Source organism: Alosa sapidissima, chromosome 23 (assembly GCF_018492685.1).
Source record: "Alosa sapidissima isolate fAloSap1 chromosome 23, fAloSap1.pri, whole genome shotgun sequence".
NCBI lineage: Eukaryota > Metazoa > Chordata > Actinopteri > Clupeiformes > Clupeidae > Alosa > Alosa sapidissima.
In genome coordinates, this window is record NC_055979.1 from 27,399,920 (window position 1) to 27,414,919 (window position 15,000).

The following is a 15,000-nucleotide window of genomic DNA, read 5'->3' on the forward strand; positions in this document are numbered from 1 at the left end:
TGCAGGAACCTAACCGGGACAAATATTATCAAAGCGTTGAAAGTTAGGTGGGTATGTGCGTACCATCGCATTCATTTCTGCAGGCGCCTTGTCCACTTTTTTTAAAACGAGGATCAAAATAGTAATAAGTCCACGTCCACCCCTGTACCTGACAACGTTACCGTTATCGGCTCCAACACCCCCCTTGTTTGTATTTGATGTGGCTGGGCTGTGTGTGTGCGCGCTAGACTGCGTGTTTCAATGTATTTGACGTCGTGTCTGGCCAGGGCTGTGTGTTAACAATGTATCATGATGTGGCTGTGTGCGTGCGCGCCAAACTCTAGGCTACAATGTTTCATGAGTTCAGAGTTCGGGAGTTGCACATTTTAGGCTGACCTGGGTACCACTGGCAGTTTTTTTCAAGCCTTAGTTTAAGTAATTCATTGATGGTAATAATATAATATTTCATGGTTGATTTTTTTTGTGCATTGCCCCATGTTTGTAGGCTAGGCCTACTTGTTTTTTGTATGTTGGTACAATTGTATGTTGGTTAACAGTTTCATTTTTACATTATCTGTCATAATTTAATTGCCTCTCTCTCTCTCTCTCTCTCTCTCTTATGTATATTGATAATAATAATAATAATAGTAATATATATTGAAAAAAAAAAAATGGGGGGGGGGGGCTTGGGGAGGCCTCTGCCCCGGGCCCCAGATGACCTTAACCAGGCCCTGAGTGTTAGGTGTATGGATGATTGATTGGCTTTCGGTATATGGATGATTGATTAGTATTTGGTACATTGATGATTGATTAGTATTTAGTATATTATGTTTGATTAGTGTTCAGTATTTAATTGATAAGTGTTCGGTATATAGTTGGTTGATTAAGCTGAAAGAGGCTAAGGAGGACTACAGAAGGAAGATGGAACAGAAGCTGCAAGATAACAACATGAAGGAGGTGTGGGACTGTATGAAATCTATCACTGGCCTTAAGAAGAGTAGCTGCTCTGTGGAGGGAGACCTGGACAGGGCAAACCAGTTGAACCACTTTTACAACAGGTTCGATTGCCCACCCCCCAGCCCCCACCCCACCTCATTACCGTGCAACACTCACCCCCATCATCACTGGATATTGCACCCCTCCCCCACATGGCGACCACGAACAAAGAGGTGACAACGACCTCAGTCAACAGCCATCAGACACACAGACCCCTGTACACATCTGACTTCTGCTACAACACCGAGTCATGCCACATGCAGAAGTTTTCTGATGATACTGCAATTGTGGGGTGTATCAGGGACGAGCAAGAGGAGGAGTACAGGAGCCTGGTGGAGGACTTTGTGCAGTGGTACAAACTCAATCACCTTCAACTAAACACTTCAAAGACCAAGGAGATGGTGGTGGATTTCCGAAGGTCTAAGCCCACTCTGCTACCAGTCTCCATTGTGGAGACTGGTCAATGTGGAGGTGGTAAGCACCTACAAGTATCTGGGTCTCCACCTGGACAATAAACTGGACTGGTCAGCCAACACTGATGCACTCTACAAGAAAGGACTTCCTGAGGAGGCTGCGGTCCTTCAATGTGTGCAGCAAGCTCCTCAGGATGTTCTACCAGTCTGTTGTGGCCAGCGCCCTCTTCTATGCAGTGGTATGCTGGGGAGGAAGCACAAAGAAGAAGGATGCTGGGCGACTTGACAGGCTGGTAAGGAAGGCTGGCTCTGTAGTGGGAGCTGAACTGGAGTGCATCACTTCAATATCTGACAAAAGGACCCTAAACAAACTGATCAACATCTTGGACAATGAATGTCATCCGCTCTACAGCACTATCAAAAACCAAAAGAGCTTGATCAGCTGGAGACTTCGCTCACTGCCATGCACAACTGAAAGGCTGAGGAAGTCATTTGTTCCTAGGGCCATTGAACTGTTTCATTGAAATGTTTTTTGAGTACTGACTGCCCACTACTGCTTACTACTGTTTTACTACTATTTTACTATTGTACACAGCCTAATGTTTTCACTACTGTTTTACTGCTACACTGTTTTTCATGTTTTTCATGCTATATTAGCACACATGATCAATGGCTGCGGTCAGGCTTCTGATACAATACTGAATGAATGATTACCTATAACCCTATTACCTCAACCTGTTCTTGCACTGAAATAGTTTTTTATTTTACCTTGTCTACATTATACTTTACTCTCCTATTTGTCTATATTATTTATGCTGGTCTCTAGACCTTACTCTTGCACTGTTGCACTGTTGGACTATGGTTGGACTACTGTTTGCACCTTCACCATGACACTCACTCCCTTTAGCACCTCACCAGTCCTGGCCCTGTCACTACAAGCGTCTTATGCTTGATTACCCTCAAGCACATTGGACTTTCTTAATTTAACTTATATAGTGTATTTAGTATTTCGTTTTTTAGTTTTCTTATCTTTCTTATCTTCTACTGTCTTTATTGTACAGTGGAGTTTAGTTATATGTTTATACTTATACTTATGTTTACCATTTATGCTGTAAGTGCATGTTGTGTGTTATGTCTGTATGCTACTGAGACCCTTGAATTTCCTCTTGAGGATCAATAAAGTGTCTATCTATCTATCTATCTATCTATCTATGTATATGGATAATTGATTAGTGTTTGGTATATAGTTGAATAGTGTTAGGCATGCGGAGAATGAATCTCTTGCGTTACTCCCCTGTGAAGCTGCCAAGTCAAATGATGACAGCTGTCAGTGAGACTGTGAGAGTGATGAGCTCTCCAGTCGTTCTGTAGTTACACAGCCAGACACGAGAGCCTGATCGCCTCACTGTGTTTTCACATTCTCACAAACACACTGACATGACAGCACAATCTGCTCTATGAGTAGTACTACTACAAAGCCTGACAGAAATGCACCATCAGCTCTTTTCACACACACACACACCCAGACATGAGCGCATGATCAGCTCTTTAGAGCACTGTGGTTGTTTTCACACATACTGACACCCGAGCAAGATGAACCGCTGTACCCCCAGTGCCTGACACGAGAGGAGAGTAGGCCTCTCATGATCTGTGTGGGTTAGCAGTCCTGCTTCCGGTCCTTAGACGCTGTGGTGATCCTGGGATCACGTCTGGAAGAAGTCCAGCGCTGTTGTACAGCAGACGTCAGTGTCAGGCTGTTTCTCAAAGTCAAGGACGGATCGTTCAAAGCTGCTTTTTTCAAGCATGTTATGTCATCGAATCTCGCCAAGCGCTGCTCCAATGTCAAGGGTGCTTTAAAATTCTATCAAGTACTGAGTCCTTCGTTCTGAGAATTTTTTGAGAATTTTCGAGGATGCATGTATGTATCTTCTGCGTGCTTGGAACACCCACAATCCTGTGTGCCCATTTATGGAAGATTTCAAATCTGTACTAAACAAGGCAGTTCACTATGTTCACTATGTAAACATTGTGTTACTGTCACTATGTAAAGGAACCTAAATGAAATAAGGGCTCAAGTCATTCTGACAACTTTGAACTCTAAACACTGTAATTGTGTAAAGTATTTAGGAAGGGTTTTTAAACATTTTCTAATAAAAAGGTATAACGAGCTAAGTATTACACCACTACAATTTTGCTTAATAGTTACTGCTCTGTGGTTTATATTGCCAAATTAATCAAAGATGTATTATTGAATTTATACATGTGGGAGAATGACTGGTGCATTCATTGTTTTTCAAAAAGAAGTGAGCAGGAGGCATGAATTTTAATAAGGAACACCTGCAGCTTCCTCGCTAGTCTGTCCCATTGTGTGTTATCTGAATGCTAAGAAGAAACCTTGCCTCGTCTTTGAAGGATTTAACTCAGCAGGGCCCGCGGCCTAATGTCAAAATAATAATGTAATTCGGCCCTTTAGGGTATTTTTAATTGCGACAAACAACAACACTGATTAAAATAGATTCTGATTCTGAAGGAGAATATCTGCCTTTTGGAGATTATGATTGATCGTCTATTGACAGTGATAGTCATGGTGCGTCTGTGAATGGAGGTGCGTCTTTGCATGTATACAACAGTGTCCACTAAGCATAGGCCCTACCATGCTTATTTCGACCCTCTGCCCAACATAGCTGGAGATGGCAGTGGTAATGGTGATGATAGTGTCCGTAATGGACGTGGTACAGACAGCAGGGGTAGTAAAAATAGGGCTCTCAAGAACAAAGTCACGATAGGAACCAATTTGACCAGGCTACTTTATTGTAGGCCTATAATAACGGTTTGTGGTTATAGGCTAGTAATAGTTTACTATTGTTGGTTTACATCTTAGGCCTATTGTGTTCCTGTTAATTTGTTATGTGGGTAATATGACAAAACCTGTAAACCTGCTCAAATATGTTCAACATCCAGTATTTACTGAAAAGTGCATAATTTGAGGTGCTTGCCATCCAGTGGCAAATTACATACATTTACCCTCTTTATAAACTTTTTTTTATACTTATAGATTCACAGTAGGATTTTCAAGCCTTACAAAGTCTTACAAAGACCACTTTCAAGCCTTTTGAAATTTTTATGTCAAAATCCAATGGTGTTGTTTTCTTAAACCTGGTGCCTAAAGTTTGCCATGCAGGTTTAAATAAGTTATGAGAAGAAAATATTTTTATTTGGAGTGAAACACACACATACCTGTTTTTATGCTTTTTGTTTTTTATCATTTGTATTAATATTTATTTTATCATTATTTTATTTATAAGTTAAGGTTGTTAGCACAGGTGTCTAAAAAGAGATAAAAAGATTTGCACTTTCTCTTTGCAGTTTTGTGTAGTATTTGAAAAAAAACATTTTCAGAAATAGCCGTTCTTTTTCTTATTATTTTTTAACACTGACGTGGCCCTCCAATCAGATGACGTTGGCCGAAGTGGCCCCCAGCTCATTTGAGTTTGAGACCCCTGATTTAGATGAAGATAATTTAAATAAACTTGCCCAATATATCTGTTGGTCAAAAGGAATAGAATAGACACCCAGTTACTGATTGTTTATGCTGCTTATCCTGCTGGTTGCTGTCTTCGTTTGGTGGACAGTAGGCTACAATCCACAGTGTTGTGCCTGAACGCGTTCATTGAACTAAAGTTCATGAACTCGTTCATATTTTGGGCGAACGTGAACTGAACGTACTGTATTACTGCCTGATTAACATTATTGTGAAGTCGTTCATTCTGGTGTCTGTGAACGACACGCTCTCTCAGTTCAACTTCGTTCATTAGGTTGCCAAATTTCTATAGAGCCCTCCAGGCGAAACCCCAGCTAAATCACACTGTAAATAGGCCTTAATATGTAGCGGGAAAAAAACCCAATCTGGCAACACCAGCTACCAGTCTCGTAGCCTACAGCCGCATGCGTCAGCAAAACAAAAGCATGGAAGCCACAGCAGCATGGAGCCGACCGTGGAGGCGACAAAGCAGCAGTATGATCACTTAAAACAGTTTTATGACCAGGTGGTCGGTGAGGATGATGGGAACAATCTTACATTTCTCTGCAAACTTTGCCCACCGGCTTTCAGTAAAAAAATCCGCACTTCAGTAACATCCTAAGCAAATCTGAAACGGCATATAGAACTAAAGCACCTGGCTAGCCTCTCAAGGTATGTGCAAGCATCTAAAAAAAAAAAAAAGACAGTCAGGACAGATCCTCATCCTCGAACCAAATTCCAATAACTGCGTACAGTAGCGGCTCCGTTGTCATCTCCCAGCCGCAGCTGAACAACCTGGTGGTGCAGTTTATTGTTGGAGACCTGCAGACCAGAGCAAAGTGGAAAGCCCAGCGTTCATGAACTTAGTTAAGGGGTTGCAGCCATCCAGACAGGTGCCATCAAGAAAACAAGTACACACACTGTTAAATAAAAAAAAAATAAAGAAGGGGGGCACTGTGGCACAACAGGCTACAGTGCTCATACCATATACGGGCCCAAGTGCCCACGGGGACCCAGGTTCAAATCCGACCTGCGGTCATATCCCGGTCCCACCCCATCTCTCTCTCCCACTTACTTCCTGTCTCACTCTTCACTGTCCTATACAAATAAAGGCAAAAAGCCCAAAAAAATACTTAATTTTTTTTTTTTTAAATTAAAGAAAACATATCTGAACTTAAAAGTGAACCGTCTGAGATTGATGCTGTGTGCACAACAGCAGATTGCTGGTCAGCTGTGAACAAGGCATTTATGGGCATCACTATCCACTGGCCAAACAAAACTGACGTGTCTAAGAGACACTCTGCAGTGCTGGCATGTCGGCGGATTAAAGGAGCACATACACACGATGTGTTGACAAGATTATTGTCAGATGTTAAAGAATTCAAAATCCACAACAAGGTTGTGTGTACAGTAACAGATAATGCAGCACATTTTGTCAAAGCGTTCAACTGTTTTGGGATGGATTTTGCTATTGATACTGAAGTGCCAGAGACAGTTGTCCACTTTGATGAAACTGAGTGAAGATGACAGTGAACAGCCTTTTCTGCCGCCAATGATGAGGATGATCAGATGGAGCCTGAGCCTCTCTCAGGTCTGGATTATCCCTCTCTCCCCCCACACAGAAGGTGCATGGCCCACACCTTGAATCTAGTGGCCAAAGATTCGGAAAAAGTAACTGAAAAACGCTACAAAACAATGTCGAGGGCTGTTTTTGCAAAAGCATCTGCTCTGTGGAACCTGTTTAAGCGAAGTGCAAAGGCTTCTGATGTTGTGGAGGAAAAGCTTAGGATTGGCTTTGTTGTGCCAAATGACACAAGATGGAATTCAGCATTTCTTGCCATGGAGCGACTATCTCGCATAGCAACTACCAAGGCAGAAATGAACGTGGCTGAGAAAATGATGCCACTCCCCTACATGACGAGCTGATTTTGCACACTGTGAGTGATGAGTTTGGCTTTCGCCGATTCTCTCCACAGGAAGTCAACTTCATACACAAGTTTGTGGATGTGATGAGGCCATTAGCACTTGCACTCAGCGGCGCCGGAACGAGTTTGAAAGTAGGGGTGCAAAAAAAAAAAAAAGCTGGTTTCGGGCTGGGTTCCCAAGGCCAACTATTCACGCACGTTTTCACGTGGGATATTACGATATAAGATAGTCTAATAATAATTTTAAAAATAGTCTAACAAAAATTGTCATTATGTTGGTGCTGTGTAGTGATTTCGGGTGGTTTCATTCAAGCTGATTGGACTGCAAGTAGCGTCTTTTTACGCACAGAGTGATTTAGTCTAGGCTACAAATTCTAAATGAATAATCTGCTAAAATCAACTGCGCCTGATATTGACAGACACAGACACACCAGCATAACCTGAATTTCCATTTAAGGAATAAAGGAGGTAGTCTATAGCCTACAATAATAATGATCACAACCTCCATTTTCTGTCCTGTGCACGCAGCCTTGTCAATGACTGTGATGAAAAGATCTGCACGTAACCTACAGTAGGCTACTTGCTACATTTTGAAGGTTAGCGTAAAAGGTCCCCCGGTAACCTGTCACTGTTTATCCCCGTAAGAAAACGACACTAGAATTAGTTACCGAACTGTGCCTGTTCCCTTTGTGTTTGACTGTAATCATGTTAATTAGTGATTAAAAATGACCTTTCTGCGCTCCATATCTGTAACATGAACAGATCTGACCTGACTTGACCCGAGTTTACGTGTAAGCCTGTCTGTGCCTGTCAGCACTCATGATTCTACAACTTTTTACTGCATTGCCACGAACAAAGTAAAGGCAAAAAAGGTGATCTTTGTCGAACAAACTGGGATGCAATGTGAGCCTTGAATTGAATGCCATGCAGGAATTTTCTAGGATCTCAAAACCGGATTATGAACATTCTTTGCCATAGAGAAACACACAAATGCCTTGCCACAAAAAACAGAGAAAAACGTGAGGTAAGTCGAGCTATATGAAGTTATTATTTTGCTGTCACTTCGTCGGTTTTATAACCCAGAAGGATGTACTTGGTATCAAATGATAGCTGTGTCTCCTCTTTCATCTGCGTGACATATCTATTCGATGACAGTTCCGCGAGTAATTCAAACGAGAGTAATGGGTGTGCAGTTGGTTTTTGTACATGACGTTATTATTTTGCAGTCACTTCGTCTGTTTTTATAAGCCAGAAGGATCGACATACTTGGTACCAATGGATAGCCCTGTGTCTCCTCTTTCATCTGATATGCTTGCCATATCTATGCGTTCACGGGTTTCAAACGAGAGTATGGGTGCGCAGGTGAACGCAGAGACTGTAAATATGATGCAATTTGATTTAATTTCATGATTTTTTTAATCTTCATACTTTAACGTACAGACAAGTGCGTGATCTCGTTGGAAAGCCTCACTTCTGCTCTGTCACGCAATAAAGGCTTCTCGCTGCTAGTTGCGGACCAATGTAACAAAGAAGAAAGGGTGTGTTTTTTGACGCACTTTGCGCCAATCGGCTTCGAAAGGGTTAAAATCTCACATATCCCCTGGAGTGCCTTCACGTGCCCCCATTTGGGAACCACTGGGCCGTGTCGGTGTTGTGGTCAACTGCCCTTTTATTTTTACCCCCGAAAAGTGGGGGTGCGTTCGCACCCCCTGCACCGGTGCTTCCGGCGCGCTTGCACTAAACATCCTCCAAGCAGAGAAGAACATCTTCCTTGGCTACCTGGCTCCAACCATTGTGCAGCTGCAATGTGATATGAATGACCTGTTGGATGAAAGCAAAAAGCCTACTGCAGCAGAGGGTCTCATTACATGCCGACCCCTCATAAAGAGTATCTTGGAGTCACTGAGCACAAGGCTGGCTGGTCTTCTGGATAAGAGGGACCACATACTCTCCACTATGCTGGTGCCAGGATTCAAGCTAGACTGGGCAGGGACGGATTAAACAAATATGGGCCCCTGTGCGCAATATCAAAAAAGGCCCCCCCTCCCCCTGACCATGACGTGCGAGGGCGCGTTTGCGCATGCAGCCAGCGCTTCTCTCTTTGCTGTTGCTGTGCAGGCTGGTGCACAATTGCACACAATGAAAATGTAGTACATTATGTCATATATTATAACTCAGGCCCACACAGAAATGAATTCCAGCAGCTGTTTTTATTATTAGGCTGTAATCTCCCTTTGCTGTCCAAACAGTCTACATCAACATTTTTCACTAAACGGACCGGACACAGTTGTCATATCTGACGGACCGGTAGCAGGGACGTTGATAGTATTTTGTGAGAGGTGGTGCTGATCATATTACGGGGGGTTCGGAGGTGTCTCCCCCTGGAAATTTTCGAAATTCTGGCTGTTAAATATACCCTTTTAACGCAGTTTGGAAGGGGCATACAAACTTTAAAAGAGCAAGCAGGGCCCGTTTTCTGTCTGACTCAGGTGACGTGAACATTGGCTACCTGCATGATAAGGTTTTCACTTCACTGCTGCTTGACACTACCTTGCATGGAGACATATTTCACGTTAACAGTGGAGATGTTAGCAAAACTATAGTGTTTTGGTAAATGGAGATGCAGATCATCTCCCTAATTAATTTCTTTGCGCAACAGCCCACATTATGCGCTCACTCCAGCGAGACGAGTGAAATAAGTGTAGGCCTATCTGTCATCGGCATTGCCATAGGCTATTTTCTACGATATAAGCTACTGTTAGGCCTACAACAAGTCGCGATTTATTAGGCTATCCAATCGCTATGATGTTTTCATGAACATTGCAGGAATCCACTTCATTCACCTACCCACGAGTGGGTCAGTTTCACTTTCGCAAACACGCATACACATTGAATGAGCACTCATAGCCTACCACTTCCACCTAATGTTATGCCTCTATATTTTATGAATTAAAAAGTATTTATTGATCAGGAAAACATTTAGTTTATTTTTCTTTCGGTCCACGGTTCCATAACACCATTCAGTTGTGCCGCAAATTAACAGACAGAAGCACCGGGCATAATCTAGCCTAAATTCATGGCAATTTTTTTTTAAATCCGAGGGCCCCCATTGGCTGAGGGCCCCTGTGCACGTGCACACTTGGCACAAGCCATGATCCGTCCCTGAGACTGGGTCCAGGATGAGAAAAAAAACCTATGCAGTACAGGTTGATGCTGAAAAGAGAATTTCAAACCCTCAACTCTGATGACTCAGCTGCAAGAGACTCAGGTCAAGCCCAGTCCAGTGGTAAAAGTGACAAGAAAGATCCTGCAGCATCATTCTTCAGATTTAACAAAAATCCTCAGGTTTTTCAAAAATCTGAAGTGGACACCTATTTGGATTCCCCAACCACAGATGGGATTGATGAATTCATGCAGTTCCCAAAGCTCAGAGGGCAGCTCATTAAACACAACACTGCGCTGCCCTCAAGTGCTGTAGTAGAGGCTCTTTAGCATCGGTGGTCTAATATTCAGGTAAGAATAAAGTGTGATTATATTACATAATTATTATTCTTTGGTAATAAGCACAGTAACTACTCAGCCTCAATCATAGTTCTTGGTGATATTATTCTAATTCGGGTTTTCAATAGGCTATACAAATTAGGTCAAATTATGTCAGTGATTGCCTCAGTTCACAATTGCTTTAATACAGATTACGTGTTACCATTTTTGCCATAATAATCATGATGTTAAAATGTCTTGTTATCTCATTCAGACCGAGGAGAAACCGGCTGGGAGATGCCAACTTTGAGAAGCAGCTGATCTTGAATGCCAACAAAAAGATTTGAAGGTATATTAAATATTCTAAGGTATATTAAATATTATCTGTTTATTGGGCTGTAGAAGTGCAATGTATTGCCAATGGAGATGACTATTGATGTGCAGAGGTGAGCTGCATAAAAATAACAGAACATATCTTGTTTTTACAGGAAGCAAAAAACAGCAGATCCACCAGGGAGAGACCACTGTGACTGAGATTCTTCATTCAGATAAGGGATTTTTGGGCTGGACAGAAAATAACACTGTCCTTGGCCCTGCATACTTTTCATTAATTAGTATTATTATTATTTTAGTTATTTATGTGGACTGCAACCAGTGACAGATATTCATTCAGTTAAGGTATTTTCACTCACTGGACAGAATGTAGAAGCACTGTCCATGGCCTTGGACTTTTAAGTTATTGTTTTTTTTTTTTTTTTTTTTTTACTTATTCAATGGCCAAAAAATTGAGAAGTGACTTGATGATGTTTAAATGTTTTGCACTTTGAATATTGCACTTTCAAGTTCAACCTTAATTTCCTACCTCAGCCTGGTCCCTCAGTTTGTGTTAATAAAATGGTCTTGAGGGTTTTACTATTCATGTAACTTGTTTGTTAAACGTGCCTGGTATCATTTTCCAGGATTCCAGTATTCCTTTTTAGTATGTACTGAAATGGAATTTGAAATGGAAATTATTAAAATTAAAAAAACATTTGCACCTTAAAGACTACTTTCCTGTTTTTCTTTTAATAATTCCTCATAAAAAAGACCATTCAAGCAGCACATTTTTCCTGTTGTTTTTGAGAATATACTGTAGGGGTGAAAGCTGCAGCTGCTACTAGTGTGGACTGAATGGACAGCAACAAAGTGTTAAAGCAACAATGTTGTCTCCTCAGTGCTAATGTAAACCCTGGTTGGATAAGGATTCAAAACTGGATATGAAGATGAAATCTGACGCACAGTTTCAGAGTTAAAACTGATAAAATAATTGCTGTCTGTGGTTCTACAGTATGGCAATAATTGAGCAATATATGAAGAAAAAAAAAAGAACTATGAACTAGTTCATTTTTTGGAACTGTGAACTTATATCAAAATTTTGAATTATGAACTATGAACTGAACTAGTTCATTTTAAAATTTGTGAACTGAACTTTGAACTAGTTCACGTAGAAAGTGAACTTTCCCAACACTGACAATCCATACTAAATAAACCTTTCTTCATAAGGTAACTGTAAATCTGACTCACCAGACTCATTAATTTAAAACTGTCACTATTCTTACTGGAGTAGGAAGTAATCCATATCACAGGTGGCCTGACGTGCTTTATAGCCAACTGTAAGCCAGAGGCATAGTCTACGCATATCACACCCCTTCCGCAGCAAAATATCTACATGTGAATACATTGAGCCAATCGTGTGTTGCGCTGTGAATACATTGAGCCAATCATGTGGTGTGTTGTGCAGACATCGTGCCAATCATGTGTTGTGATCTCGCCGCTGGAGCAAGATTGGTGTTGTGAAGCCTTGAGCATGCGCATTTCTGCCGAAATAGATGCCCGATAAGTGCCCAAAAACGTTGCAATATGGCCGCCGAGTGGAGGGACTTGCCTAAAAGGACTTTGGTTAAAGTAGGTCACACTGTGTCCACTGACTAGCAAGGGATGCTAATCAATGCTGATAAATTGTTGGACATTCAAGATAACATGAGCCATTCAGACAGGGTAAAGTAGCCTATCGTGAAGTTAGCATAGCTAGGCATAGGCTACCAGCTGCATGAGAACACAAGAGCTCAACACTAACAAAGCGCAATCAGTTGATGAAATAAGATTGGCTTTTAAAAAAATTAGCCAAACTAATCTGGACACTGACACGTTTGTACTCATCTAAATGTTGGTTCAATTGTACAAGCCACAAATGTCTTGGATAGGCACAGTCAGTTTATTTGCTCTCCTTGGCTGGCATTTTTTAACATTGGTAGGCTATCGATTAGGGCAACCCTGTACACAACTAGTAATTGTACTATTTTAACTAGTGTGAGGGATAGAATAAATAGCCTAATAATTCAAGGAAAAGCTATGGTTGTATAGTAAAGGGTTAACCCTTGTCGATTTTGCCACAGACATCTCCACTCCTCAGTCAGTGTAGCCTACGATACCGCGACTGCATAAGACTACAGAAAGAATACAAACAACCCCATTTCCGTTTCTGGTGGCGGAGTAATGCCGTACCTCACAGCACATCCAATACAAGTCAATGGAGTTGGACACAACTACTATGTTAACTATGATAAAACCTGTTGGGAAGCATCTTTTGCAGCAATTTTTGTGTGAGAATATCAGTGAACACCCCTGACCACTCGGTGAGTTTTACGTCTTTGTAAACGAAAGTTTAATGCGTTTTAGGAAGGATTGTTCCACTGCACCTATGCAGCCATTGTGGAGGTGGGGGGGGGGGGGGGCGCTACCACAGAAACGAAAGCTCTCAGACCAGCAGCATATGTCCAAATTTCAATCTTAACCGTTTTATTTCATCAGAAACACTCTGAAAACAGGGCTTTAAGTGTAAAATACCGAACTTGTCCTTTAAGTTTGCTCTCCTTGACAATGAATAATCGGTAAAACTGCATATCTTTATTTGGTCTGGACTATTATGGCAAACATGTAGGCCTATATGACAGTAACATAAGATTTTTGATCAAAGAAAGAATTATTAATACAGAAGTTATGCTAAACCAGAGACTGACTTTCTAACAGGGTTTACGATACACTCTCTTTTGCATACTCCCAACATGGCCGCTGCCCACTTTATGATGTCAGGTGGCGACACCTAATAGGGGAATAATCCGCTATGCACCGTCATGCCTAGGGTTACACAAGGAGTTACAGCTCTGTTCTCAGCACAACTAAGCCACTGCGTCTCAGTATGACTCAGAAATGGAGCCAAGAACCTGAATGCTCCTCTCCACCTAATCCTCTCCACCCCCTCCCCACCTCCTCTCCTCTCCACCTAATCCTCTCCACCCCCTCCCCACCTCCTCTCCTGTCCCCACCTCCTCTCCACCCCCTCCCCACCTCCTCTCCACCCCCTCCCCACCTCCTCTCCACCTCCTCTCCACCCCCTCCCCACCTCCTCTCCTGTCCCCACCTCCTCTCCACCCCCTCCCCACCTCCTCTCCTGTCCCCACCTCCTCTCCACCCCCTCCCCACCTCCTCTCCACCTCCTCTCCACCTCCTCTCCACCCCCTCCCCACCTCCTCTCCTGTCCCCTAATCCTCCTCTTCTCTCTGTCACACCTAAAGGAGTTTCAGTGCTGTAGCATGATGGAGCTGAGCCTCAGCATGACTAAGCCATGGAGCCAACATGGAGCCAAGAACCTAAAACGCTCCTCTCCCCTCTACTCATGTCCTCCTCTCTACTCCTCAGCATGACTCTCTACTTCCTCCTCTTCTACCCAATCTCTACTTCCTCCTCTTCTACCCAATCTCTACTTCCTCCTCTTTTACCCAAACTCTACTTCCTCCTCTCTCTTCTACCCAAACTCTACATCCTCCTATTCTACCCAGTCTCTACAGAATCCTCCTCTGAGTTCCAGCTCTGTTGCATGGCTGGCTGTCTGACGCAGCTGAGTCTCGGAGATGACTAAGTATCTGAAATGGAGCCAGGACTCTCTGAATTCGCCTCTCTAGTCTCCTCTTGTCCTTTCTCCTCTCCTCCCCTCCTCTCCTTTCTCTCCCCTCCTCTCCTCTTCTACTCCACCTTTCTCCTCTTCTGCTTCCTCTCTGTCATTTCTAAATAATCCTCCTTCTCCTCGTCTCCCCTCTGTAGCCCAGCTGGCTGACTGGTGAAGCGGAGTATCTGAAATGGAGCCAGCACTCTGAATTTGCCTCTCCGACAGGCTGATCAGCCCATTGTAGCAGATTACCATGGATACATATTTACACGTGACAAAGGCAGGAACAATCATCCCACTCACTCTCTTTCATACTTTGGCAAAGTTGCATTGAAACATTTTCCTTTCTCAAATGACTAGATGAGGCGTTCTCGTAATTGGATGAGGTTTATGGTGTAATTCCACTCATTTGTGAAATTCCAGTGTTTGTGAAAGGAAGGTTAAAGGAAGGCTGTACAAATCAGCAAGAGCAGCTGGCAAAACATCAGACACAACTTTAGAAAATAGTGTGATATTTTATTAAAAATGCTGCAGAAAATTTTATACAGGTGTCCAGCCAGAAATATCATCTATCACTTAAGGCAGAAACTGCAAACAAAATAAGACAAACTATAATTTGAAATTCTACTTCAACCCTTAGAAGACTAACAGTTGAAGGACCAAGGGCTATGATGAATATCTTTGATTAAATTTACAAATGTA

The 15,000-nt window shown here is 42.4% G+C and overlaps 1 long non-coding RNA gene across 1 annotated transcript; it reads left to right on the forward strand.

Moving 5' to 3' along the window:
• Positions 1–9,964: 9,964 nt before the first annotated feature.
• On the forward strand, positions 9,965–11,225 carry LOC121698521. Its single transcript, XR_006026780.1, has 3 exons — positions 9,965–10,346; positions 10,588–10,662; positions 10,802–11,225. It is a non-coding gene; the product is annotated as an uncharacterized LOC121698521 (long non-coding RNA).
• The last annotated feature ends 3,775 nt before the right edge of the window (positions 11,226–15,000 follow it).